Below are 27,701 nucleotides of genomic sequence, written 5' to 3'. Positions count from 1 at the left end.
TTTATTTTGATTTTTATTAGGATTTCATTCCTTTTTGCGTGTGTCTGTTCTGCCCTTTCCCCCGCTGTCCCCCCGCGGCGCAGGTCCTGCCTTCTGTGTGCGGGCTCCCGGGGGCACCTGGGGGTTGCGGCAGGGGGGGCGGGCAGGCAGCGGGCAGCGCTGCGTCCGCGCGTGTCACGCCTCAGCCTTTATCCCGGTGGCGGCGGCGCGGCGGGGGCCGGTGGGGGTGAGGGGGGGGCTGCGTGAGCACCGCTCCGCCCCTCTCCGCGCCCGCGCTTCCCTCCGCACCGGGGCGGGCAGCACGCGAGAAGAGCGGGCACCTGCCCAAGGCGAGGCGGCGCGGCCACGGCCGGGGGATCAGGGCAGCCCCGTAATGCAGCGCCTGTTACTCAGTGTATTCAGGGATTAGCTCGTCTCGAAGTGTAGGGGGGACCCTGGGTCTCCCCTCCTGGAGAGGAGAGCGGGGAGAAACCCCCCCTCCACACCCCTCCGGACTCCACCCCGGTCCGTCCTGGGGCACAGCAACTTCTTGCTCCCAAGCCAGCTCGCTTTTAGCGTGTCAGCGCGCACAATGCAGGGCTAATTCCTGCTGCAAAAGGCAAGTGGTGAGGAATCAATCGCAGGCTTTATGCAATCAAAAGAATCAAAAGGGATGATGGGTTTGGGGTTGGGATTTTTCTTTTTTTTTTTTTTTTTTAAATTCCCTGCCCCAGACTGAATTTTTCCTGCTCCTTACTCCAGTCCTATTAATAATCCCATGCAGGCGATTGCAGACCGAGGTAAAGCTATCATTTGTATGCGCCTGAAGATTAATTTCCCCCATGTACCAACTCAACGGCATAGTTATCTCTTTAACAGGGAAAACAGTTTGGCTCCATTGTCGGGTTGCCAAGACCGCCTTTTGAGAAAGGGAACCCGGCTAGCCTCTGATCAAACTCAAAGGTTAGTTAAAAGACAAAAACAGCTGAAAATCTTCATGAATAATGCTGTTTCCCCGAGCCCAGTGTAGTGCAAACGCACATTTCAATGCCAGAGCATTTTGTTATGCTGCTCGCCTAAGTCAGAATTTCACAGAAAAGGCAGAGAAGAAAAGCTCCAACAATTAGAGGGGGCCTGTCAGAAAACATTAACGCCTTCCTCGCCCAGCCTGTCAAGCGTGCTGGAAATAAAAAACTGGCATAGCGAATCGCACCTCCACCCTCCTGAGCTAAGGGAGGGGAGAGGGAGGGGGGTTTAGGACGGAGAAGTAGAGAGAGAGGGAGACAAATGGACAGGCCCAGGCAGTTAACAGTCCCCCTCGGCTTTGCGGTTCACCCAAAAGCTGGAAAAAAAAAAAAAAAAAGAAGGGAAAAGGACCTGCAGCTGGATGTTCTCTCTTGATACTCATCCATTTCTTTCATGCTCCTGAATGAAAGGACCATCACACACACTCACGCCGTCTCTCTGCATCTTCAACCTTTTCCTGCATTAGTTCTGCAAAGCACACCTGAGGTGCTCAGTGAAACAGCAGCATGGCAGAGCTGTTACCAGCCTTTGCTTTCTGCTTCCTCCAAAGTACCACTTCTAAGTTTCCCCATCTGTGGCCATGCAGATGTCTGGTGTGTCTGACCTACAACCAGGTTGAAAGACCTCATGTCAGAGGAGCTGTGCTCATGTATAGCAGCAGAGCTATCTGTTCTTTAGATTGTGTAGGAACACTCATTTCAATGTACAGCTTTAAATACCTGTACCTATTACCTACATGCTCGAGTCTTTTTCCCTAGTGAAATACCTGCTGTCAAGGACACCAAACTATTTAAATCCTCCCTTGTGCTACCTGTAAGTGAACATCTAGGCTTTGACTTTCCCTGGCTAAAACACAGATTTTTCCAAAGCATTTAAATTATAAGAGAGATTGGCTCCTTCTCTTACTGCAAGTAAAACCTCAGTTAACCACTTAACCATCACTTCTCTCTCTTATTTTTTTTTTTCCTTGTTGCCACTGCTGTCCCATTGCAAATGCATGTATATGTTAATATCTGGTAAGGACCCAATTAGTACTTCCATAGCCAGCCTTTTGCTGGCGGAGGTGGGAAGGAAGAGCAGGGAAGAATACTGCTGTGTCTTGTAGTGTTCAACTGTGGGTTGAAAAACTAAAATTTCAGCAAACTATGAAGTGACTGAAGAAAAGGAGTATATCCAAGCTTCATCTGAGGTGTTCTAGGGTGTTATATCAGAAAAGGGACACAGTGTCACAGTTCAGACAGCATGTGAAAGAAAGACAAGTCAGGCTTTGCCTTTGGTTGGAGAGCTGTGTAATTCCTACATGTCCTATGTGGAAGAAGCTCTGGCCTGGGGGACAGGATCCCCAGCCCTCCATCCCACGAACACCCTGGAGCAGCACAGTGCAGCCAGTCAATATGGTGCTTGCTGTCCCCTTCAGAGAAGGCAGGCATTTACAGCAGCTTTTGAGCCTGGTGTGTCCGCAGAATGATGTAAGCAGAGGAAGTGACCCACTGAGCACTGGTTCTTACATTGGCTCTGACATGTTTGTCCTGGGCAAACACAAACAACTGGTAGGAGAGAGGAGAAGTTTCATGAGGTCCCTTTTCTTTCTCTGTCTGGCTATCTGGTACTTACGGTACTAATTGCAGAGGGAGAGGTTGGGTAAAAATGCAGGGAAGGACAGGTAAAGGAGAAATTGTTTTTATTGAGGAGGCATTGATCTTGTGCTGAAGCTGTCTAGATTCATTGCTGGCTATGATTTGGTCCTGAGATCCACAACTGCTAAACAGAGACCACAGGTAGTTCCTCACAGGTATCTGGGGATATGCAGCACTGGGGAAAGATGAAAAAGCTGGCAATACACAGCGAGTCACTGATCCAGACTCTGCTCTTATGCAAAGTGCTCTGGAAAAAGCCAGTGCACATTAGTACCTTCCTTATTTTTCCTGGGGACAGATAATCTATGTTTCCCTTCATCCCATTGTGAGCAGGATTCAATCCTGTTTGTGCTCTTTATCTGCCACCCCAGAAAGCGACAGTTATGTATTTTCCCCAGAAGAGCTTCACTTCCTCTGATAAATCCGAGCAAACATCTGAATGTTGTCCTATATGTTACATGGAAGCTGCCTGGGAGCAAAATTCCTTTGAAAATGTTACCCACCAGGCCCTTTCTTAGACCCTGTAACAACTGCAGCAGTCAAGTTGCCCAGGTCTTCTGCTGGTGGCTCCTATTTTGTAGCAATACATTGGTTTCTTGTTTTCTGCTTTTAGAAACTCCCAATAGCACTGGGGAAGGAAAGGTAAAAATTACAAAGACCCTTATAACTAGCCCCAATGGCACAGTCCAGGCCTTTGCGATAGGGGTAGGGATTGGAATGGGGATTGTGAAATGGAGCCCAAACTCACTTGGTCCAATTTCACAGAAGCAGATCAGGGAAAGAGTGCATGTTCCCCTTTTGGGATGGGGTCCTTATTCCTGCCTCCCCTGCCACACCACTCTCTTGCTCACTCTCCCCTCCTGCTGCTGGTTGGAGCTGTGAGCTACTTCAATTTACACTTACTGCACTGGCAGGGCTATATTACTCTGGAACAGGAAAGGAAAAGCCCCATATTAGTAAAGTGTGAAATGCAGTTTTGACTGAAAAGGGAAGCCATTTCGACAGGATTAGACCGTGACAGTGCAGATTAAAGCCCTGCCATATGGCTTGCTTTTACTTTCAGGTAACAGCGCGTTGCTAATTAAGTAGTGATGACATTTCTAAATGAAAAAAGGAAAAGAGCCACCTGTATGTGAAATAAAGACAGTCAAGAGAAGGGAAGACATTAATCGAAGCTAATAATACTGGATATCAGCCCTCTTTTATCATTGCGGTTGGCTTTGAATAGCAGAGGGAATTTGTTTGATTTGTCATTGAGTAAACAATAATTCATGTATGCACTCGGAGAGGTGAACACAGTGCTTCTGAAAGGTGCGTGACTGACAGTGCAGGAGGGCAAAGTCCAGCACTGCATCCAGGATAAAGCTGGAGCGGGCAATATCATAGAGGAGTTCCCCACCCTGCTTTACCAAGGACCTGCAAGAGGGTGATGGAGGGTTTCCCAGAGCAAGGCAAGATGCCAGCCTGCCTGCTTAAACATCAGTTACATTTAAGTGCATGGTTCACTGTACTGGAGGTTTTAGCTTTTCCATCTCTGCTGGTGCACCAGAGAATGGTGGTATAACCAGACAACACAAAACGTACAGTCCTTCCTACAGCCACTGCTGTGTCACTGTGGGACAGCAATAACTTCAAGACAATAAATGGTATTATATCAGACTGTTGGTCTATAAGCAACTGGTAATTAATAACCAATCCCTTGAGCCTTTCAGATGAAGAATGTTCTTCAAAGACCTGAGACTTTTACTTAGAGCTTCTAAGCAATGTCTACATTTATTCCTCCATGCCGTACAAACTGCATTTGGAGCTGCTGACCCAAAAGGCTGAAGAACAGGCAGCAGAATGGGACACATTTTGCTTAATTGTCTTTTAGTTTTAAAGGCAAACCACATTTTAGGTTACCATAATGCACATCATGTTGGTCTGCTGGTCTGTGAACCCTGACCTAGAAAGGGCACTATCAGTGTCATATCCTTCAAGACTGAAGGTACTGCTCCCCCAGAAGAAGCAGCGCAACTTTATCTCTTCTCTCACTGTCTGTGTTGCCACTCAGATGTACACCAGTGTTTCATGTGGTTCTTACAGATTTTGCATGCTTAATGCTTTGAAGTTGGAATTGAGCATCCAGGTAAAGATCTAGAAAGATGGGTTTCCATGATGAGCCTGGCAAAACACTTTCTACTCTCAAATTTTTGCTTCTTTCTTCTCCACGTCTTCAGCCTCCAGTTTCTCATATATGGGGCTGTCACAGCTTGAGAGTTAGTCTGTGGACCAGCTTCTAGGCTAAGTTCCATTTGCAAAAGTCTTTATAAAAGCACTACCACATCCCTCACCAGCATGGTATATCAAGAACAAGTGTGGGGTGGAAGGAGACCAGGACAGACCAAGCACAAACCAAGAGGGAAAGCACAGACATAACTTTCAGAAGCATCTCACTGCAAATACTAGTTCATAATACCCACCTGAATCCCAGATTCCTCTGGGCTTTACCAAAGGTTTGGGTTCTGCCTCTTAGGGATATGCTGGTGAGGATGGTGGCAAAATTCTCCTGCCTCTGAGGCCAGCAAGTCAAAGAGATGGGTAAAAACGTTGGCAATTGCTCCCATCTATACAGAAAGGGGGATGGTACAGATCTGCAGTATCACTGAAGGCAGTACAAAATGCTATGACAGAAGTCACGGTAAACATGGAAAGAAAAGAGGCTTCCTACCAAACCAACTTGCCGTGTACTGCTGGGCAGGACACCAGCACAGGACTGATGAGCAGAAAGGGAGCATATAGAAAAAGCAGCACTGGGCCAACATCCCTGAGACCGAGGCAGCCCCAGGAGATGATCCTATAGCAGCAAGCAGCACCCCAGGGCTCCCTCTCCTCATGTCCATGCATATGCTAGAAGAGACACGTGTTTGTGCAAGTGGCTTGTAGAGAAGGCTGGCAGGAGTGGAGACAAGCACAGCAGGGTGACGGCTTTATCCTCCATTCACCTACCTGGTCTCTTTCTGAACCCAGATGTATTTTCACCTTCTACAACATTTTGTGGCCATCACTGTGAAGGGATTTTGATGTAAAGACAAACAGAAATAAAATAGTTGCTGGCAGAAGCAGTGAGCAAACCTCCTTCTCTCCTCCCCTTCTCCAAAGTTTCTGTCAGAGGACCACCATGGCCACAGGGGCAGGTGATGAGAACAATGACAGGTCCATGAGCAGCACTCTGCTCAGACTGGGCTGTCCCTTGGCTTCTCTGCATGGCCAAATCCCGTCTTCTTGGCACATCACTTTTAGTTACTGCTATTCCTTGCTCTCTGTGTGGGGAACTCCTACTGACCAATGGAGCATTTATAAATAGAACAATGTTTAATTAACACAACAGTAGGACAGGCTTGTTGAAATACTTCCCAGACAGCAGGCAAGAGCCCTGACAAGGAGACTATTATGGGAATTTTAATGAATCCTTCCAGAGTGGGACAGCTTCCATACACCTACATTGCAATGACTAATTTTGTTTGTGAAAATTGTATTGGTAAATGATTTAGAGTGACAATAATGCTGGGGACCAGTGAACTGAATAAAGTCACTGGATGACTATGTGAAATGCTGCCTACAGGACAGAGCAGAGTGCTTACTAAATGCAATGCAGTCATAGGTCCAAGTGCCCAAAAGCCCACGTCAGACCCAGCTACAAATGTAGTTTGCATGAGGCAGGCAAAGAAGCAATTAAATAACCCAAACAAGGATCTAGCTGTGCCAGATGCCACCACAGCATGAAAAGAAGCAAGGACTGCACAGCGACTTCTGTGAGACACGACCAGGAGCATGTGCCTTATTAACACGGCTGTTAAATGCATGCCTGCTAGCTGCTGCTGCTGTAATTGAGACAACACACATATATCCTTGCCATCCCCCTGTCTAAGAAAACAGGAAATTAAAATCGGCTACCTCAGTGATGGGCCTGTGTGAGGTTCCCACCTACCATACAACAGCCTAGTCCTGCTAACAGGGATGTGTGAAACGTGAATCAAGGGGCACTGAAAGGACAAGGTTTACAATGTCACTGCATTCCCTTAAGTCCACCTCCTCCTAGCTCTGTAAACTACTCTTTATTCTCTATCAGAGACACTGTACACCATCAGTAAGCCAGTGGCTGTAAGCAGTAAGTACTAATGAGCTCAGAAGTTCAGAAACAGCCTCTTATCCTTCAAGATCTTAAGCAATGAAACTGCCAGGAAGACAGTATACAATGACGAATGGGTTATTCTTGAATTTGACATTTTAGCTGTGCACTGCTGTATTGTATGGACAGTAGCCAGCAAGGGATGCTCCTGCAGACCCTGTTCTTCTGACTTCATCATCATTGTACATTATGCATCTGAGGATCTAGATAGGCAGATTCAAGATATGGATTACCAAGCCAGGGAGCTTGGGGCCAATTTTCTTCTCTAGTTTTGCCATTTTGTTCCCCTTACTGGCATATGCCATTTATTTTTTAGCTGAAAAATAAGGTGAATGCACATTGATTATTAAAATAAGTTGCACTGAACTCCAAAAAAAGATGTTGGAAGTTTAGCTTTGCATGGAACTGTGTGCTAGAATACTAATAATCACAGGCAAATGCAGGTTTTGGTACCTTACTTCACACATACAGGAGCAAAGTAGTCTGCTTTTTTTTTGGTCTAGACAATGACATACACAGGGCTGACTGACCAAGTCAAGAAAATTATTGCTGGAAACTTTGGTAACACATAAGGATTTCACTGATCTGAAGTGGAACTTTGCAAAACACTTGCCATAAGCCTTGGTTTGCTAAGGAAAAGAGGTGAGCAAGGAGTGAATATGTCCTTTCTACTGCTACAGATGCTGCTGCACTTACTTGGAGGTGCAGGTTGTGAAAACATTGATTATTTTTATCCACATGCATCTGTTGAATTCTTCCTTTTGCATAATGTGGAGCCTTGCCTGTCAGATTAACTCAGTTCTTCATGCCCAAACAAAAGCACTGGCCCCTGACAAATCCATCTACAGCACACCTAGCTCCATTGGTGGGCGTATTATAAAAGGTAATGAGTTTGATACTCCCCTCAGCTCCAGCTGCCGTAGCAGTGTGTAATAAGCCCTGCTCTATGGACTCCGGCTCTCACACTAAAACGCCATTGAGAAGTGAGACAGCATGCCACTGAATTTAATTTACTGCTTAGCATCAGCTGGCCCCAGATGATGGAAGGTCATATGGATGGAGGGTCAAGTGGTATAAACAGCTCCAAATCTCCCTTCTGCCCAAGGGCTCAGAGCCAGTAAGCCCCATGGCAAGCAGGCACGGACCTGGAGGGGACGCGCTGGCTGAGCAGGCTCCACAAGTAGATTCCTTCAGAGCATCTGCTCTCCCAGATGAGAGACCCCTCCTGTTGACTGTATCCCATCAGCATTTTCACAGCAATTTAAAGAAAATCCAGTGCAATAGGCCAGGTTCCTTGGAGGAGCTAGTCTGCCGTTGTAGGTACTCCTGGTGGAGGAACTCTCCTACCTCCATAACAACTCATCACACTGTGTTTTGCTTGTTAAGACATCAAAGATTTTTAGATCACAAAGTACCATCATTCTGTTTCAAGAAAGAGAAGGTGGAGAGAGAGTTTGAACAATCCAAAAAGAGCCAGTGCCAGGAGTTGAAGGAAAAAAAGAAGAAAATGGGGGCATGTGATGGTACCACCTTCAGTGATGTACAGCTCAAGGACATGCAGAGCCAAAGGCAGTGACACTGTAATTAATTCCTTCCAGAGGTTATTTTCTGCCATGGGTTTATATGAATATGTTGTAAGTGGCACTAATTTTGGGGGCATTTAAAACTAAGCCAAATCAACTAGAAATCTTGAAAGACTCATTTATTATAATCAACCTAAGGGTAACAGACCTGCCTCTGCTGACAACTAGTCATCCTGTGCTCCAGTGGATTATGATCCTAGGAAAGCAGTACTAAGACCCAGCAGCCTGGCAGGGAAGGGGTGCTCTTTCCTATTGGGAAGACGGGTAATGCTGTTTAAGGATTTCCCAGTCTTAAACCCAGAGATGTGACTGTCCATTAAGAAACACTATGGCCAAATCGGGGCCTCTGAAGTATGGAAATCTGCTAGTGGGGATGGCAGGCCTGGGGCACGATGTGCTCCAGGCAATTTCTGCAGCTGCTCTTCAAAGACACAATCATTGAATCCAATGAGACCACCTGAGGAGCAGGAAGCCTTCTTGAGAGAGTAACACAGGCAGAATGAGACCCCCAGGGAGTGAAATATGGGTCTTTAAAACTCTACCTCATCGCGTGGAGGGGGGTTTCTAGCACGATGCGTATGCTTGGCTCAGCTCAGCCCATACGTGCACATGTTCCTTCCCTGCTTACAGCGCACCAGGGGGTTCATGAAGGCGAGACACGCGTGTGGAGTGACAGGGGCCTAAAGACAGAGCTGCACAGCTACATGCCCATGTGGGCAGGCTGTGCAGCACAAAGCCAGGTCCCATCGCTTTTCCTGCATACTGGCACTGCATGGACCAACTGTGGGTTTATGCCCCAAATGTTTCTCTTTCTTTAGATATTGCCACCTCTGCCAGCACGGACAAAGACCTGTTTGTGAGGCTGCGCTCCTTTTCCGTGGGGATGACAGGTGGGAACTGAGGTCTGATATAAATATACCCTGGTCTGAAGTGGGTCGCGCATGGGATCTCGTCTAATTTTCCACCCTGAAAAAACACAATTTTACTTTGCTCGAAACTTTCTCTGAAGAGAATGAGCTCAATTAAGAAAACCACAACAACACAACTTTTAAAAAATACCGTCCTTATTGTCCATGTGGGTTTTGGGTGGGCTGTGGAAATTGATTTACGAGTCAACCACTTTTCTCTTTTCTTGCCATCTCTCGCTTGAGTGGTTTGTAGGCCTTGGCCCTTTCTTTCACTCAAGGAGAATAAGGTTGTCTATGGAAGAGGTCAGCATTTCAAATTGGTGGAGTTCAACTGCACAAATGACATAGAACTGACAAGAAAAGACAGGGGGTTTGGAGGTCATAGACTGCATAGCTCCTGGTTAGGGTTTTCGCTTTGTGATGGGACCTGGCACCAAAATGAATTAAATAACAGGCTTAAAGACTATTGAGGGAGGGCTGAATGCAAATCAAAGATAAGTAGAAGTTTTCTTTCCTAAAAGGGGAATAATTTTTTTTCCTTACCTCCCCCTTTCCATATCTGCACAGGCAAGGTCTGCATGTTAAACATGATTTAGCAGGCATTATTCTGGAGCCTTTTCATCAGGTTTCTGCAGTGATTGCCTATCTTGGCCTATGATTAATGATCTGCTGTGCAATTTGGAGGCTATAATGACTCAACAATCCACACACAAACTATATAGTCGCATTCCTTTTGCAGATTTGCCAAGCTGTTACCAAGGGGCCCACAACCAAGCAGGATTGTTAGAGAGATAGCTAAACATTTCTGCAAATGCCATTCTGTCCTTATCTTGCTGAGAAGTGCGTTGGGCAGCAGGCTCATTTACAAAATTCAAAGCCTAGATTTCAGCGGTTTCTTAAAAAAAAAAAGAAAAAAATCTGGACTGAAATAATCATTAAAAAGGCTGGTAAGAAAAGATCCTGGTATATGGCCCCTCAGTGATTATACAGACAAAATACTTTCTTTGTTTCCAAATTTTGAATCTGATTAATTGAGGCCTAATGCTATTAATGCAGCTTGAAAAAGAAAAGTTAATCTTTGGAAAACCAAGCCATAAATGAAATCTGAAAATCTAAGCAGATTTTGAAGCAAAAGCTTTGTCTTCATTTCAATTTCTATACAGGAATAGGTTATGATGATTTATTTATAGATTTCAACTGGATCAGTATCTGGGTAAAAAGTGTCTGTAGAATAACTGCTCTATAAAGTTCTTTTGTTCAAAAAATGGATCCTGATGAGAGTCATCTTGGAAAATCCATACTTCCTGTTTGTGAGGTTGCTTTCAATAAAAGTAAATGTAAACAGGAAAAGCAAGGACAGAGCAACAGATGAAATCCATCTTTCAGAAGGATGTCAGTTATCATATGAAAAAAATAAATAGAGAATAATCAATACATGTTTCTGCTTCCATTATTAGTTGTTAGATACAGCCCAAATAATTCCGTCATAATTGAAAGATTTCTGGTATTAGTTCATTGAAGTCACATTCACTTTAATGATTCATCCAATCTTGGTTTCCTTTTTGCCTGGCTTGAGGGGCACATAGCTGGGAACTGGAAGGGCGTATACCAGATCCATCCTATACGTATTATTATTATCACTATTATTATCATCATCATTATAATTTTTATTATGGAAGTACCTGCAAGCTTTAAACAAGGATGGCGCTCCACTGTGCTAACACTGAAACCTCATAATAATATTGTACTCTCATAATGAATGGTATCTCTTAGTCCTGTACATAATGCACAGAGACCCTGATTTTAGAAAGCCTGCATGGTTCCAGAGTTAAGTAAAACTGTAAGTGCTTCATTACATCCAGACTTAAGCAAATGCATCACACTTTAGTCCATGTCCAGTGTGGAGACTCAGATTTCTCCAAGCTATTTGGGAAGAAGGCCTTTCTTTGATCCCACTGTAGGCAACAACAAGCTCACATGCTCTGGCTTCAGAGTTCAACATGTTAGAAAGCACCTGTTTAGAGGAACATTTTTAATACTAAAGACAAATAGGAAGCAAAGAATAAGTAACCAGAAGGCTCAGAGCTGTCACAGTTTCCTGCTGATGGGGAGGAAAGAGTAAGAAACCTCTGTCTATGAACACACTCAGGCAAAGCAGCATTTACCCACCCTTCTTTATGCAGGGGCTTTCACCCTTGTGCCAACCCACAATAATGTGCCATAGAGGTCCTACTGTTCTGTAGGTTTTTAAGTAATCTCTGCCTCAAGTACGTACATAAATAAATAAAATCAGTTGTGAGCACACTGCTGTACAGCCACGATAGTGCTGCTGTGAATTTAAGTCTATTAATCTATGAATAGTGGTGTAGCTGACATTGCCTTCAGGGCAAAGGGATGGACTAGATTGGGGTCAACAACCTTTCAGTGGTGCTTTGCTAGCCTGTGGTTATCATACCCATAGCAGAGGTTATGCAGGACAGCCAGAGCTTGTCAATAACTGAAGATACTGCCCTTCAGAGAGTCAAATACCTGCTGCTGCAGTGGCATTATCAGGCTGTGTGAAACAGCCACTCCTCCTGACATGGAGAGTGAAGCAAAGAAAGCAGTGTGGATCTCTTAAACGTCTCAGATTTCACTTTCAGGATGCCAACGCATCTAGCTCCCAGCCTTGCCTGTGCCTCTGAAAATCAGCACCTGTCCTCTCAGGCGGGTGGTGTCTCCAAATCTGCTTGGAACTCCTCTTCCTTGACTTCCTTGACAAAACAAAAAAGTAAGCACTTTCACGCAACAAAAAAAAAAAGTTCCAGAGCAGGTTTATTCAGAGGAAAAGTTTTGTCTGGGATCCAACAGGTGATTCTGAAAAGGGTGGGGAAGTCATCAAACAATGAATGCTAATTTAAAAGCCTCTTTAGTTTCTTTCTGTGTGAGTAGAGTTTGCTTGGTATCTCTGCATCCACATGGATAGTAACTTGCATGGGAGAAAGAAAAGGCATCAGACTTTTACCACCCTCTGTGGGAAAACTATCACTGACACGCAGTCCCCACAACAGCTATGTCCTTGGCTTTTCTACTGGAACCAGCTGTTTCAAATGTGGGTCATGTTTTCTGTGAGACAGCCAACCACCTGCTAGGCAGTGTGATGAGGTCAACCCTCATTCACACTGGTCATCACCTCTTAGCTCCTTGTGTTTAGTGACCTTCACTTGAACTGTTGCTTAAAGGTGAACTGGACCGAGATTTTCAGAGGTCATGAGTGAATCTGAAGACAACAGTGTCTGGGTATGCAAGAGGGAACATTTCAGGAGATTCATTTTCTGGAAGGAAGTTTCCAATGCCTTCCACAACCGAGCTTCTTCAAGGTATCTCTCCCTGAACACCCAGAATTACTGGTGAGGTTTTGAAAAGCTCTTTCTCAAATTTTGTCATGCTCCCAGTTATCTGAGTAAGTCAGCTTCACACTTGACATGGACCAGGTACATCTACAAATCGAACTGAAATATGGGTGACATGATGAGCTGTCCATCAGGTTTCTTAGCACACCACCTTGGATCCAGGCAGACTGGAAGCCTGCTACAACCAGGTCTTTTGAAGTATTTTGACATTTTCCTTTCCAATTCAGAGAAAGGAGCATAAACAGAGAAGGAGAAGTTATTTAAATCATTTCAACCTTAAGAAAGGTTCAGCTGAGGTGTGGCTCAAATGTTACCACTGATTATTGACAGGGACAGGTCAGGCTTTCTTTCCTCTGATTTCTCATCCCAAGGGATTTCATACACTGTAAGCTCCCAGGTGATGCTTGTACACCTATGTTTCTGTGGACTGCTCAGTGTGCAACAACCATAAGGTTGGACAATAAAGAAAGTACAGAGAAAATTACTCATTTTCTTTGAAACTGGGTGACTTGGCAGTATGAGAAATTATGTTTAGATGGACATGTCATACTGAGGTCACCATCAGTTTGCATGCATATTAAATTTAACTGCTAGACACATAAAGCTCATCCAGTTCCAGCCCCCTGCCATGGGCAGAGACATCTACCATCAGACCAGGTTGCTCAAAGCCCCATCCAACCTGGCCTTGAACACTGCCAGGGATGGGGCAGCCACAGCTTCTCTGGACAGCCTGTTCCAGTGCCTCGTCCATCTTATAGTAAAGAATTTCTTCCTCATGTCTAATCTAAATTTACCCTTGTTCAGCCTAAAGCCACTCCCTCTTGCCCTGTCACTACATGCCCTTATAAAAAGTCTTTCTCCAGACATCTTGTAGGCCACCTTTAGGTATTAGAAGATTATTAAAAGGTCTCCCCTGAACCTTCTCTCCTCCAGGATGAACAAGCCCAACTCAAATGAACAGAGGAGGAATAATAGTCACTTCAGCTTCACTCTTGGCAACTTGTTTTAGTCCAGATGTTCTAGGAGGAAGGACTCTGGTCTTTAGTGATGTCTCAGAACTCCTAGAAGGCCAGAGTTCAAATGCTGGGGTTCAAGTATTAAAGAAGCTAGAGACTCTTACACACAGCTGCAAGGCACATACTAATGTGTTCCTGAGAATGACTTAAGCCAGGCCTCTCCTTTGATGAAAGAGGAAGTGAGTTTAGGTAAAAGTATGGTAGCTTTAAGAATGTGGACAAATGTGTAATCTTCCACAAGGCAATGAGAAAACAACTAATTTCACCAGGATCTCAAAAATCTGCCCCAAAATCATTCAGAACTACTTAGAATCATAGAATCATAGGATAGTTAGGGTTGGAAAGGACCTTAAGATCATCTAGTTCCAACCCCCTGCCATGGGCAGGGACACATCACACTAAACTATCTCACCCAAGGCTTCGTCCAACCTGGCCTTCAAGCACTGCCATACATATCAATGACTATTTGCCAAACCAATGGATAGTGAGTATCTGAGCTAGTAGATCATGTCTTTAAAATGAGTGTAACAACCAACCATGCTGGCTGTTGGCAAATACTGGCTGACAGTCGTAATCACCATTTGCATGGGTTATTTTGGGAGTCAGAAATATACAATTAGAGAAAGGAAAACAGGGATGATCACAGCTATTTCTAAGGAAGCCTGTCTATGGAAGAGCAGCTTGTCCAGAGGTGTATATTGTTTCTCACTTTTAACTTGTGGAACTGTAATTTTTGCCCAGCTTACAGAATCACCATTTTACAGAATCACATTTAAGGATGCATGTCAGTCAGTTGCAAAGACAGGAGCTAGAAGCTAATCCTTGTAAATAAAGAAAAGATATTGAGGGATCAGTCCCTTTATGGGGAATCTTTTTTTCCATGCCTCTTTTTAGTTATTTGAGCACCTTTATATGACAAAACCTGGTAAAATGGGGCCATAGGGCTAAAAAACCTAACAGCCACGAGCCTGGAAGAGACTGCAAGGAATAGGAACACCCTTTTTCTACATTGCCTGTGGTCATGCAGAAGCACAACACTATGAGAAATTAAAATCTTGGCCTTCTAATGTATTTTATCCTGCTTATTGACTAAATGCAGGCCAAGATAGGCATCTCTTGATAGGTCTTGTATACTCTGTTGGTTTTAATAGGAACTATTGGGCTGACTTTCCACAGATTAAGCTGTTAGTTTTTGCTTTATTTTCTGTAAGACAAGCACTGTAATCCAGAGATTACTAGAATAAACAGCAAGTGTTAAAACCGAATATATTTCATAGCTAACAACAGTTAAATTATAAGGGCTGGACCAAAAATCTGAGCTTCAGATTACCTAGTTAAGGGATCAGAAACACACAAAGGGTTAATATCTACTCCTCCAGATGTGAACTTCATTAATTTAATCTAAAACATCTTGAGAGATAATAAGACACACATTTTCAATTACAAAAATTATTTAAACAGCCCTAATCTTGCACTTCATGAAACCGTTTGCATTCACTCTAATGTCAAGCTCTGCAGGGGAATACGTTAACACAGGAAATGTAACATCTTCTAATTACAGTACTTCTATAAAACAGAAACAGAACTGAGTTTTGAAGGCTGAGCTGTAAGCAGGGACTACTCCATGGCAAATGGGGATGTAGAAGCAGTAGGGTCAGTTGTAGACAGATGGGGTATACTATATTTTAATTCTCTGTGGAGACATCATGTCTGGGAAAAGATCTATTATCACAAAATGTGTATCATTTTGAAGTAAAAGCACACTCTCATTGATTGAGTAGCTTCCATAGTTATAGGTCGTAGAAGAGAATTACTATGTTTTTGCATGCCTGACAGCTCATCAGAGGGTCGCATTCCAAAATCATATGCAGAATGAACAGCATCTATGCAATATCTTTAGTTTCTTGGTGAGAACAAGAGAGGCAGCTCTGACCTCTGCCACCTGTGGAAGGAGAGCAGCAAACAGCAGTGCAGTATTTCCCTCTCAATCAGACCTGAGGCTATCTGAAAGCACCAATCCCATTTCACTTCTGAGGCTTTGCTTCAACTCTGAAGGCCTCCATGGTGATCGCACTGCATGACTGTGCAGTTCAGCTTTTGGGACCACCTCAGCAGCTTTGAGGCTACAGCTAAGAAACAAGTGCCCAGGCCAGGATGTCATGTTGATGTACTGAAGCTTTAATAGATATATCATGAAAACCAATATGAATTTGCATATGGAAAAACTTCACATTATCACTCCAGACATGGTGCTGATGCTACAGCTGTGTGTTCTCCTCCATGGCAGTGGAAATGAGCCTACTGCTTGCATGGGTACATGGGAGGTCAGCTCAGAGGTGCTCATAGCCCATTGAAATTCACTGTGAGTTGGGTAATATCCTGCTTCAGTCTTTATAAATCCTGACCTCACCTTACATGTTCCTCCTATCTGATAAGATTTTCCCAACAGTAACAATGACTTTACTGCTTTGTAAGCAGTAATAATCTGCAAATAATATGGTGCTAGTAGGCAAAGACACCAGTTTACACTAGAACCTTTTGTATGACATGCTATGCAAAGAGCAAAGACTATTTCTATCAAGGGACACTTGCTATAAAGAGCTTTTCTGTCACATCACTACATCACTACACCTGGACATTTGGAGATGCAGCATGCATGCTTTTGGAGAGGTAGCAGCTTAATTCCCTCTTTGAACTTGACTAGGCTACTGCCTGTCTGTACCTGACAAACTGACAGAGAAATGCAAGTAGGGAAACATGTCCTTCCTGGAATAAATACACAGATGAAATTCTTCCCTGTGAGGGTGGTGAGGCACTGGCACAGGTTGCCCAGAGAAGCTGTGGCTGCCCCGTCCCTGGCGGTGTTCAAGGCCAGGTTGGATGGGGCTTTGAGCAACCTGTTAGTGAAAGGTGTCCTTGCCCACGGCCAGGGGATTGGAACTTGGTGATTTTTATGGTGCATTCCAACCCCAAACCTTTCTATAATTCTATGTGTATTCAAACCCAGCCTCTACCGCAAGCGATTACCTCAACTGCTTGGTGATACAACTTAGTGGTGCTACACCTTTGTTGTACAGGTAGATAACTGTCTCTCTCCCCAGCCCTACACCCCTATTGGCAACAGAATATTTGCCAGTAAACAACGCAAGAAGTATGGTGGCTCTTGGAAGGGCTCTGGCACACAAAGGAATCAAAATCAGGCTTAAAATAATGAAGCAATCTTTTGTGCAAAAAGTTTTCAAGTGCAGCAAGGGATCATCCATCTATTCTACGTCCGCCAACCCACCCACCAGTATAAAGGCTTGGTAGTGTGGGGGACTGGGGTTGGGAGAAGATGATGGGCAGGGATAGTTTTTTTCTTCTTCAAATTGCAATTGTTTGGGTTGCTGATCTAAGGTAAACGACAAGAAAGTGAAAAACACCACCAACACACATATTTCAACTGAAGCGACTGCTTGGGATTATTTTTTTCCCCCTCTGTGTCTGTTTGAAGGTATTCTCCCAAGTTGACAAGCACGTGTTTTGGAGACCATTGAAAAGTTTCTGCCATAAATGGAGGAGGCAGCTTGGCTTAAGTGTTGCTAGGGAATACCTGGCAACAGGCAACAATAGTCCCTTTAGAGAGCCCAGGGCAAACAGTGACCGTGGTAATGGGGTGGGCTTAAGGGAGGCTCCTTGCCCAAAGCCCCTCCACTCACACTGCGCTTCCAGCCCTGTGCTGTGTTCCGGAAATTCCCTGCACAAAGCCCCCCATTCAATGGGAGGTGGGCCCGTGCGTGTGCTTTTCTGGCAGGGAGGGGGCTGCAGAAGGAGGGGATATTCTAGCCCAAAAAAAAAAAAAAAAAATCCAAACTTTTTTGAAGCACAGAAAGTGCTAAATTTGTAAAAGAAGCTGAAAAGGTTCAGAAAGGAGCATAATGGGGCCAGGGAATGCCCCCTGAATTTTGAACAGAGAGCAGAAAAGAGACCCTAAAAAGCAATTAGTGATGCTGCTTGTCGCTGAAGAGTGAGCTTGAAGGAGGTGGGAAGGCGCAGAAAGGAAGAGGGCAACTCCAATCACTTAGTAAAGTGCAAGAGAAAGGGGGGGGTGGTATGGCAGGCACAGGGAGAGAGAGGCTGGCGCCTTCGGGAATTTTTATAGTAAAGGCGGATGGAGGCACATGGCGAGGGCAGTGTCTGAGGAGCGCCTGGAGCCGAAGGCACATGTCAGGCTGGGTCTTGGCTTCACCTCCGCTGCTTATTTTTGCAAAGCTAAGGAAGCAGCAGGGCCAGGCTGTCTCTCAGTGTCCCAACGCGTGCAGGCTCAGCCTCAGATTCTCACCCATCCCTGTGAGGAGGGCTCCTCAGCCAAGCATCTCTGCCTGACGAATGAAGGCAAGAGGGGCATTTCTGAAAGACCTCTGGTCTCTTCCTCTCCTTCCTGCAGATCATTCCATTTCCAGAGCCATGCACAAACGCCTATTTAGCCCCACATTCCCTGTGCAAAATAAAAGTAAGCTGTCTGCTCATTAGCTGGGAGTTGTTAGGGGGAAAAAAAAGGAAAAAAAGGGCTGTCTGAACAGCGTTGAATAGCTATAATCTTAATGGGTTGTCAGAAGTCTGCTGGCAGCAGGGTGAGGGCAGCCAATCATAGAATCATAGAATAGAATCCCCCTCTAGCCTTTTGTCCCAGACATTGTTTAGGATCAGTGGTAGCTCATTAGGTCGGGACAGTAATATTCCTGATGATCCTGTGGGGCTGAGGCTTCAGACTGTGTCTTCAGCTGTTTTCTGATGTCAATCTGCTTCATGGAGAGGTATTTATCTTGACAAAGATCCTTTGGTGGAAAGTGCTATTTACCTTTCATATCCTGATTACTAACCTTTGACAAAAGTTGCAGCTGGAAGGGGAAAAAGGGAAGCTGAGAGTCCTGCCTTCATGAGCTGAGGTGTGTTACAGTGAAAGGCAAGCTGAAAAAGCCAAGTACCTGGGGCCTTGGCCTACAATTTGGCCCTACAGTTTGCCTCCTTGTATTTCAGATTCCGTCTGAAAAGTAAGGATAATCACCCATTTTGCATTCTGGGGGTGGTGGAGAACAAAATATTAGAGCATGAGGTTTCCAGGCAATGGGCCAGATAAGTAGCTAAAATTAGTACCTTTCCTGCATTCAGAGGTCCTAGAAGGGCTGGGCTGCGTTGCTGTTGTTTTGTGTTTTTCTGGTTTCTAACAACAACAAAAAAAAAATATTCTGAATTAAATTGTAAATCCAAATGGATTTTTTCAGTTGTGTATAATTCCCTTTACATCCTATACTTACTTTCAGCCTAGCAACATGAATCTGCTAAGGAAGGGAGCAAAGTTAAACCCCCACCTTCCTTCAGGCACCTCCACCTCTGACATACTGGGTGCAGATCCTATTCACCAAGGCAAGCTAAATCCCCAGTCTTGGTCATGTGTGCTGTTGGACAGTGTCACAAATCCAAAATGACTTATTGGCGAAGCGATGAAACTAAAGGATAACTGATCACACAGCAGATTTCCCTGTAATCACACAACACGTTTTATAGCCACTTGCCACCCTCACCAATCACAGAGGGCAAAGTACATTGTCATTCTCTGCCCTCTCCAAGACTTTACTTCAGTATTTAAGGCCTGAGGTTTTCTAAGGAAACACTGAGAGCTCCGTGCAGCTGCCCTACACCCCTATTAAAATCCAGCCAAACTAACAAATAATGGTGAAATGATTTCCTTATTTATTTTGTGTTAGAAAACAGAGTGGACAATGAACTGCTCTCTGAAACAAAGGGGCAAGAACTACTCATCCTTTTCACTCCCATAAGAGGATGGTAAGTGCGCAAAGGTCGGCCTACAAATACAAGAGCACAAGGCAATGGGAACAACATCCCAGATCATTGGTGAGAGCAAAGCCCACCAGCAGCTGCCTCTATGGTGCTCCAGATCTGGCCAGAGCTGAAGCAGCTGCTGTGGGTGTCTTGCAGACCAAAATAATTCCCCTATGCTAAAATCCTGGGAAATGATTTGATGTCTGCCAGAACACCATCAAAATACAGAGAAAAGCTTGTGACTTCTCCACTGTGGCTTAGCTGTGATTGCATTTGGGCAACTGCTACCTGGGGTGAGCTATAAATGAAGATCATGAATTATAAGTTCTGCAGGAAGAGCCATCACCCCAAGGGGGGACAGAATTTCAAACCTGAATTAGTATATTCTTAAAATGGGGGCATATTCTATGCTTGGTGAAATACCTGCTAGGCTGAAGACTATTCCTCAAAGGCTGCCTAATTGTAAGGGAGAACAGGCATTAAGAGGTGCCTGCCACCAGAGGCACACAACAGAATGAGCAGGCCATGCCTCTGTTGAATAGATCCAAGAATGGATTTCTATCTGATGGGCAGCAGAAGAAATGCTGCCCAGAGATGAAACAATGGCACACATCTCATCAGCTGCAAGATGGGTTTTGCTGAACAGCTTTGCTGGGCTCTTTTTGCTGGCTGGTTTCTCTGGTACCCCAGAAACAGCTTAAATACTCAATCCCACACCTGGGCTACAAGGAGCACAGGTGTCTGTGCCTGTGTTCACAGGATAAATCAAGCTTGGCAGGATATAGCAGAAAGTTTTTTCAGAGTTGTTCAATAACCAGCAGCATTTCTACTATATGGCTGGAATACTACAACTAATGGGATAAGTTTTTCTCCCTACCAGCATCAAGCAGAGAAAAAACGATTACCACAATCACTCAAAGGCTTCTGAAATATTTCAATTTATTTTAAAACAATGTTGTATTTCTAACAAGAGAAGTAGAGAGAGATGAAGGCAATAGTAGCTCATACGTTTCTTCTGGCACATACTGACCTCTCTATCTTGTGCAGGGCTTGAAAACTGCAGGCCTGAAATGAACTTCTGAGGGTTGTACTGTGAGTCTGACTCTGTGTGTGATGATAAGATATACTAATTATGAAACTTTTAAATATTACTATTAGAGTGAATGTTTTTGCTTCTGCAGAGGGCTGCCATTACAATAAACAAATATGATGACATGTTTTGGTGCTGTTTGAAATTTTAACAATAGACTATCTTGTCATTTCAGTATATGCTTTTGAGTGTGACAAAGACATTAATCCACTGCTAATAAATTATGCATTTTAAGTGCTATCAAAATGCCTACTTGCTGAAGAAAATCTTCTGCTACTTAAACATCCTTCTGTGTGAGCAAGCACATACTTACAGGCATGCACACCCGCACATATCTCTGCCGACATGTGCATACAGTCAAGCCCCCCAGGTACATATGAATGCATGAATGTTCAGACATGTATGAACATGCAAACCTGCAGACAACAATTCACCTACAAGCTGACAGGCACACTTATACACAAGCCTGCCCATATGCACAGACATGAATGCACATGCACAACTTGACACAACTACATACCTGCATGTATATACATTCCTGCATGCATGGATAACCGAACATATAAACAAGTATACCTCAGAACATTCACCAACCCATACACACATCTATGGTGCTCATGCACTTGTACACATGCATACTTGAATGCAGGTGCACATAGATGCACCCCATGTGCATCTAATCGTGCACACACCCCCATGAGCATGTAATCACAGAATTACAGAACAGTATGGGTTAGAAGGGACCTTCAAAGACCATCTAGTCTAACTCCCTGTAATGAGCAGGGACATCTTCGACTAGATCAGGTAGCTCAGAACCACATCCACCTGGCTGTAAACGTCTCCAAAGATGGCGCACCTACCATCTCTATGGGCAACCTGTTCCAGTATTTTACCATCCTCATTGTAAAGACTTTCTCCCTCATGACCAGCCTGAATCTGCCCTCTTTTACCCATTGTCCTATTGCAACAGGCCCTGTTATAAAGTCTTTTCCCATCTTTCTTATAGGCCCCCTTTAAAAAACTGAAAGGCTGCTCTAAAGTCTCACCCAAGTCTTCTAGTCTCCAGCTGAACAACCCCAGCTCTCTCAGCCTTTCATACTCATTCAGAATCAAGCACACCCCGGCACACACCTATGCACACAGACTTGAATGCCCCTACGTGCATACACACCGGCACCCCCCGTCGCGGCCGGGGCAGCACCACGGACAGCGCCCTCACCAAGCCTGGCCATTCCGACGTGCATCCGTGCTTGGACCACGTGAGAATACTTCTGGGATCACGAGGCAAAGTCACACTGGAATACTCCCGTTTCCTATCAAAATGCCACAGCCAAAATGCCTGCCAAGCACCTTTTGTTTCAAAGACAATATCCGTAGGATCACCTGGCTTAAACACTGAGGAAGTATGCCATCTTGGAAGCAATTCATGCAGCTAAGTACATAAAGAAGAGCTTTATTTCCACACTGCACCACAGGACAGCAACGGCATGGGTATTCTCCCTATAATGGTCATGCTTTCTCATGTCCATCTTTAGTGACTCACATCCAGCATGGAAACGCATGCCATAACAGTAGTTCATCCCTCATGCCGCAGCATGAAGCTACAAAATACCTTCTTCCTTAGTCAGTGAAGACTTCAAAAGTGATGGTCTGATTGAGATGATACTCCTAGCTTTCAGGTGAATGTGGCTGTGGTTCTTGCTGAACAAGTAATGGTGGAAGGACATTGGGTTGTCTGGACACAACAGCTGAAGTTCACTAAGTCTTAATGCTCGCTTGGCCACAAGAGAGGCTGTTGAGCTGAGCCTTCTGGTGGTGGTTAGGAAAGCAGATTCACACATGCTAGGAGGACGACATGGAATCTATGTGTATAAATTAGCTCTATGAATGGCAGACAGGTCTGAGAAACACCAGCAGATTGAGAGTGACTGGCTGTAGGCTATGCTACTATTATATTGGTCTAGAAGTAGTGCAAGGTTCACAGACTCCAGAGGCAAAGTTTAATCTAGCATCTTCAATGTCAAGAACTCAGTCAATATGTTTATTGATCAGCTATGCAGATACTCTTTTCTATGTCAACACCCCTTTTCTGGTACCAGAAGTTCTGGATGCTATGCGGCAGTATTCACCTTGCCAACCCTCAAACCTTGTACTACAAAGGCTGTGGGACTGAATACATGGATACTTAGTTATTGTGTCTGGTTATTCCTCTGAGATTTTTAAAGTATGTCTGAGAGAAAGGGTATTCTGGATCTCTGTGAATGTACTGGGCAGAGCATGGATTTTATCCAGTGGCCATGAAACCCTTCATGGGCTCTGTGGTGTTCTGCCATCCATAAGCACCCCCAGAAACACTTGAATTAGCAATGCTTACGGGAAATAAGGGTGTATATGTGCCAGATACAACTCCTTCATAGTTCTGACAGATTTGACAATTTCAACAAGCACAAGGGGAGAGAAAGGAAGCTTTGCAGCTACATTTTTAAAACAAGCAAACTGCCCAAGGCAGTTTGAAATAGGGGCAGAATCCAGGGGAGCACAGTGCCCACAGGGGCTGTACCTCCACATAGAAGATCACACTGCCATGCAGACACACTTGCAGCAGGATCAGCAGCTTTATCAGCCTGACACACACAGGGGCTTTTCCTCTCAGCCAGGAGTATTCGCTTGGGCTCAGCACTCTGTCAGCACATGCACAGCCTTGAACTATCAAGTTCAGAGCCAAAAGGGTGTCTTTTCCTTGAACTCCCTCACAACACAACCACAATCTTTTCCCCTGTTTGAGACTCAGCCAAGCATGCACTGTGCCTCCCTCTTCTTGATTTCTGATTGTTTATTGAGGTACAGTTTGAAACAGGGAAAAACACTTTACATGTTCCTATTTTTTATTGCCAATTCTAAGTTTTCAATTTTCTTTGCAGTCTTCCATGACAAACACAGCACCAGGTACACACTGACTTTATTACTGCATTTTTAGTTTCAGGCTTGTGGCTTATGGCATCCCCAAAGGGGTTGAATGCAGGCAGTACAGAGCTGGGCAGCAACGGATGCAGTGTATGCTTGGAAAGCCCAAGCTGGCCTTTGCCCAGAGAGGAAGCAAGGTTGCAATAAGCTCGATCCCTTAAGCACTTTATCTTCTCTCTGCTGCAGCACAAGGGGGTACGGTGCAGTCAGGACTCCAGTCCTTGACTGCTGATGCAGAGCCACCTTGGAGACTAGTAGAAGATTAGGATGTTCAGCAGAAATGTAAGAAACTGGGGAGGCAGATCTCTGCTCTGCATTATTGGGAAAGAGAACTGACCACATATCTGCCACAGGCAAAGGAGCAGACGCATAAACAAACTTGGAGGTCATAATCTCTGCTCTGTTGAATAGCTGGTTAGTGATACAGAGTCTGATATGTACAGCAAATGAGCATATATCCTATGCAGCCTCATGAGCACAGCACTTTGCTTACAGTTTGAACCTCCTGGCTGGGACACAACAACCTGCGTATTACAGCCTGAAGAGTGAAAAATTCTGAAGTGATTTATGCCAATCTATTCCTGTTACATAAATCACTGTCAATTAAAGCATCATACTCATAAAAAATAAAGTCATATTCAAGACTGGAGATAACAGTGGCCTACAGTATAAGGACTGTGCACAAGGGAAAACCCAACACCACATTAGGGTGCGCTAAAGCCCACACCTGGTCATCACTTAATAAATGTATTTTGGCTTTGAAGAAGTTACACAATTCCTGAATTCAAATCCTGCAGTGAAATCTAAAACAGGCATTAACCCTTTCCTCTTTAGGGTGGATGGGTAGTTGTGATTTGTAGAGCTCACAGAAAAGAAAATATTGAGACCAAGAAATATGAAGGCCTTAAAAGACAAATTATCATCTCCCCATTCAAATCATCAGTCAAGAAGCAATCACAGGAAAGCATTTTCAAAATAATCCTAAAAGGCGGCAAATTCTTTCAGGATCAATGTCAAGCAAAGAAGTAGGAATATTTCCTCACAAGATAAGATAGGAAGTAACCACACAAAAGAGAGGGAATGCAGTTTTAGGTAAAGGCATCTGAAATGAGTCTTAAATAGGACTAGATCAAATTGCTGTGTTTGTATTGTCTGGAAAAGTGCCACAGTCCCTGTGATGGTGATCCACGCTGCCCACCCACCCCATACACACATGAATATGTGGTGGCTGCAAGGAGCCAGGCACAAGTGGGAGTGCCAGTGCCAGCTCTTCAGAGTTCACATCTGTCCCAGACCCATCCCACATCTGTCTGTGTGTGTGGTTTGTCAGGCTTGAGAACGTCCACATGGAGACCCTCAACAAGCGGCATGGACCTAACCTTGCCTTCATCACATGTTCAATAGCTTGCCACCACACTCTGACCATGCCTGAAACACATCAGCAACTAAAACACAGCACCTCTTCAGTGACTGCTCTGTACCATGGGACACCAGTGAACACACTGGTGAAGGAAAGGACAATCTTGTCCTTGATTTCAAGTAGCCACAAGGATATAGATCACAGGAGCATCAGCCACTGCCTAATAGTCTGTCTTAATTAGGAAAAAAGCCAGGTAGAAATGTCAACATAGCTTTTGTGTTTAATCTCTTAGATGAATAAATCCTTTCGGATTGGACAGTTTGACTCTGAAATAACTTATTCTTATAGAGAGAAGTAGAGGGACAGATTTATTCTTTCTCTTTGCTAAGTGCTGCAAAGACCTTCCATTGCAGGCTAACCACTTTTTAAGTAATTATGTGCTTTCATTTTTGATGCTGGGAGCTGAAGCTGAATCCAGTTTTGTTTTTTTTCCCCTTAATTCTTCAGTGCCAGTTTAGAAAGCCTTTTTTGTCCAAGCAAAGTTTCTCTTGCACTGCAATTCACCTGCAGTGATATTTGCAACAGAAATTCCATCTCAAATTCTTGCAAAAGACTGCTTTTGGTAGCACTTCAGGAGAAATGAGGACCCCCATGTATTTGGGAAATACCAAATCATTCAAGAAACAAGCCAGAAATCATTGTTAGGTTTAGATATGAAGGGTGTAGCACAGTCTTTACTGAAAGAAATGTGAGTGCTTGCTGAAAATTGATTTTAAAGTTTTCATGAGCTGTTTTCAGCACTGCAACCAAGCTTGGGGAATTTGTCCTTGCCAGAAATTCCATTCCCTTTCCTATGTATTTAAAAAAGGAAAAAATCATAGCTGTTTTACTGAAGACCATGAGTGAACTTGGGGTTCAAAACTGTGCATAACAGTCAAGGATGCTGTTTCTCTCCTCTGAGTAGAAACTCCCTTTTTGTTTTGATCCCTCCCCACCCCAGGCTGGCTTTACCACATGGAACCTATTCTTTGGTGGTGTTTCTCTTGGCTTATGTCAGTCTCTAAGAAGGAGACCCTGACTCTTCATCCCTGGTAGTGCTAGCTATTTCCTGTGTGAGATCACTTTGAGTAATTCATTTCTAAAAAGCCTGTCCCTGTGTTTGCACTGTAAATACACACACCGTGTCAGAAACCTCCTTTCAGTACATTCTGCTAAGCTTAAACAAAACTCTTGATTTTGGAAACACTAGACAGGACATTGTAAATCATCACCTTTGAAGGCAAAAGGCAATGCCTTCCTTTCACTAAGTACACTTGTAAAGCTGCACACAGGTATTTTCCAGAACTTTGAACAATTCAGTCTCCCAGTAAGGAAAAAAAAATAAATGGCCTGCTTAAACACCTGTATGGAAAGTGATATCTAATCTTTTATGTTCGCTATTGGAGAGTGCTCAGGTCAATCAACAGTCAATAGAAGATAGTGGTAACTCTTATTTTCTATTTTAGTTTACAGTCCAGGGTGAGTATTTGTTTTTGAAAGATTGGAGGGGTTGGTTGGCAGTGCCAGGGAACCGGACTCTTTTTTTATCTGCGTGCATGTTATGAGGAGGAGGCAGGTGCAGAACAAGCTTTCTAACACCGTCGGCAGCAATAATCCCCACCTGAGCATTGACTGGCCACCTGCTCTTCAGGCACATGGATAATGCAGGCTCTAAGTTAGCCTAGTTCTACGTGTCTGCTAAGCAAGGACTCATAAATGACTCAAATTGCAGTAACATCAGTAGGTATGTCAATATATCAATATTTGATCACTGACAGTGATTCCTTCTGGATTCACCCCAAGGCACACAGCCCAACCTGAAATGGTCTAACCTGATTTAGTGCACCTGTGGTTTATGGAGGACCTATTCCAAGCACTGCTGAAGTCGGCAGGTAACTTCCTGATACCTTCCATGCCACAAGCAACCCAGCTTACGGTTAGAGCCCAAGCATCCTGAAAGCTGATGAATGCTGTGCTTATATAGAATCATAGAATTGTTAGGGTTGGAAAGGACCTTAAGATCATCTAGTTCCAACCCCCCTGCTGTGGGCAGGGACAGCTTACGCTAAATCTTATCACCCAAGGCCTCAGTCAGTAGTCAAAATCTAAGATCTCACACAGAGTTTGGGCCTCAATTTACAATGGGATTTATCATTTTTATGGGAAATCACTTTCCCCTGTTTAGCAAAATATGCATCCTAAAATACATAGCATGAGACAACTGTTAAGCGGCACAACAGACAGGAAAATGCAGTCCAGAATCGAGTTTGCTAGGAGGCAGTGCAACTATTTTTATGCCAGGGAAGGAAAAAAAAAAAGCACAGATGAGGCTTGGCCTCATTCTGTTACCTAAATTGATTCATTTATTCCCTGTAAATTACAACTGTCTACATGCAAATATTCCTGTGAGCCAGGACAACAACATTCCTTGCTCCTCAGTCCTGATATGATGCTGTACCTCCCCACTGACTGAAATACCAGGCTTTTCTCTCCTGCTGTATCTTACAGAGATGCCACAACACACAACAAGAAAACCATCTGTGGCACGGAAGCCTTGCAGAAATAGAGCTCCACACTTAATCTAATGGGTTTTTATCTTTCAGGGGAATATGCTGTGTACCAACTGAAAGAGCTACCAGCTAAACACATTTACATCACTCACACCTGCAGGGCAGGCATCCCTGGGTTTAAGTGCAGGTGGGAATGGATGAGC

The 27,701-nt window shown here is 44.3% G+C and overlaps 1 long non-coding RNA gene across 2 annotated transcripts; it reads right to left on the bottom strand.

Annotated features, from left to right (window-relative positions):
* Positions 1 to 85: 85 nt before the first annotated feature.
* On the bottom strand, positions 86 to 27,701 carry LOC134162454 (uncharacterized). 2 transcript variants are annotated; one of them, XR_009964328.1, is made up of 3 exons: positions 27,653 to 27,701; positions 2,917 to 3,001; positions 86 to 586 (listed from the first exon to the last, which is right to left on the bottom strand). It is a non-coding gene; the product is annotated as an uncharacterized LOC134162454 (long non-coding RNA). The 2 variants fall into 2 exon arrangements; XR_009964327.1 differs by lacking the exon at positions 27,653 to 27,701 and adding an exon at positions 5,631 to 5,947.

Source organism: Pezoporus occidentalis, unplaced genomic scaffold (genome assembly GCF_034315485.1).
Source record: "Pezoporus occidentalis ecotype Australia unplaced genomic scaffold, CSIRO_AGI_Poc_V1 ctg19, whole genome shotgun sequence".
Taxonomy (NCBI): domain Eukaryota; kingdom Metazoa; phylum Chordata; class Aves; order Psittaciformes; family Psittacidae; genus Pezoporus; species Pezoporus occidentalis.
The sequence above is the reverse complement of the archived record's forward strand: the minus strand, read 5'-3'. Positions and strand labels throughout refer to the sequence as shown.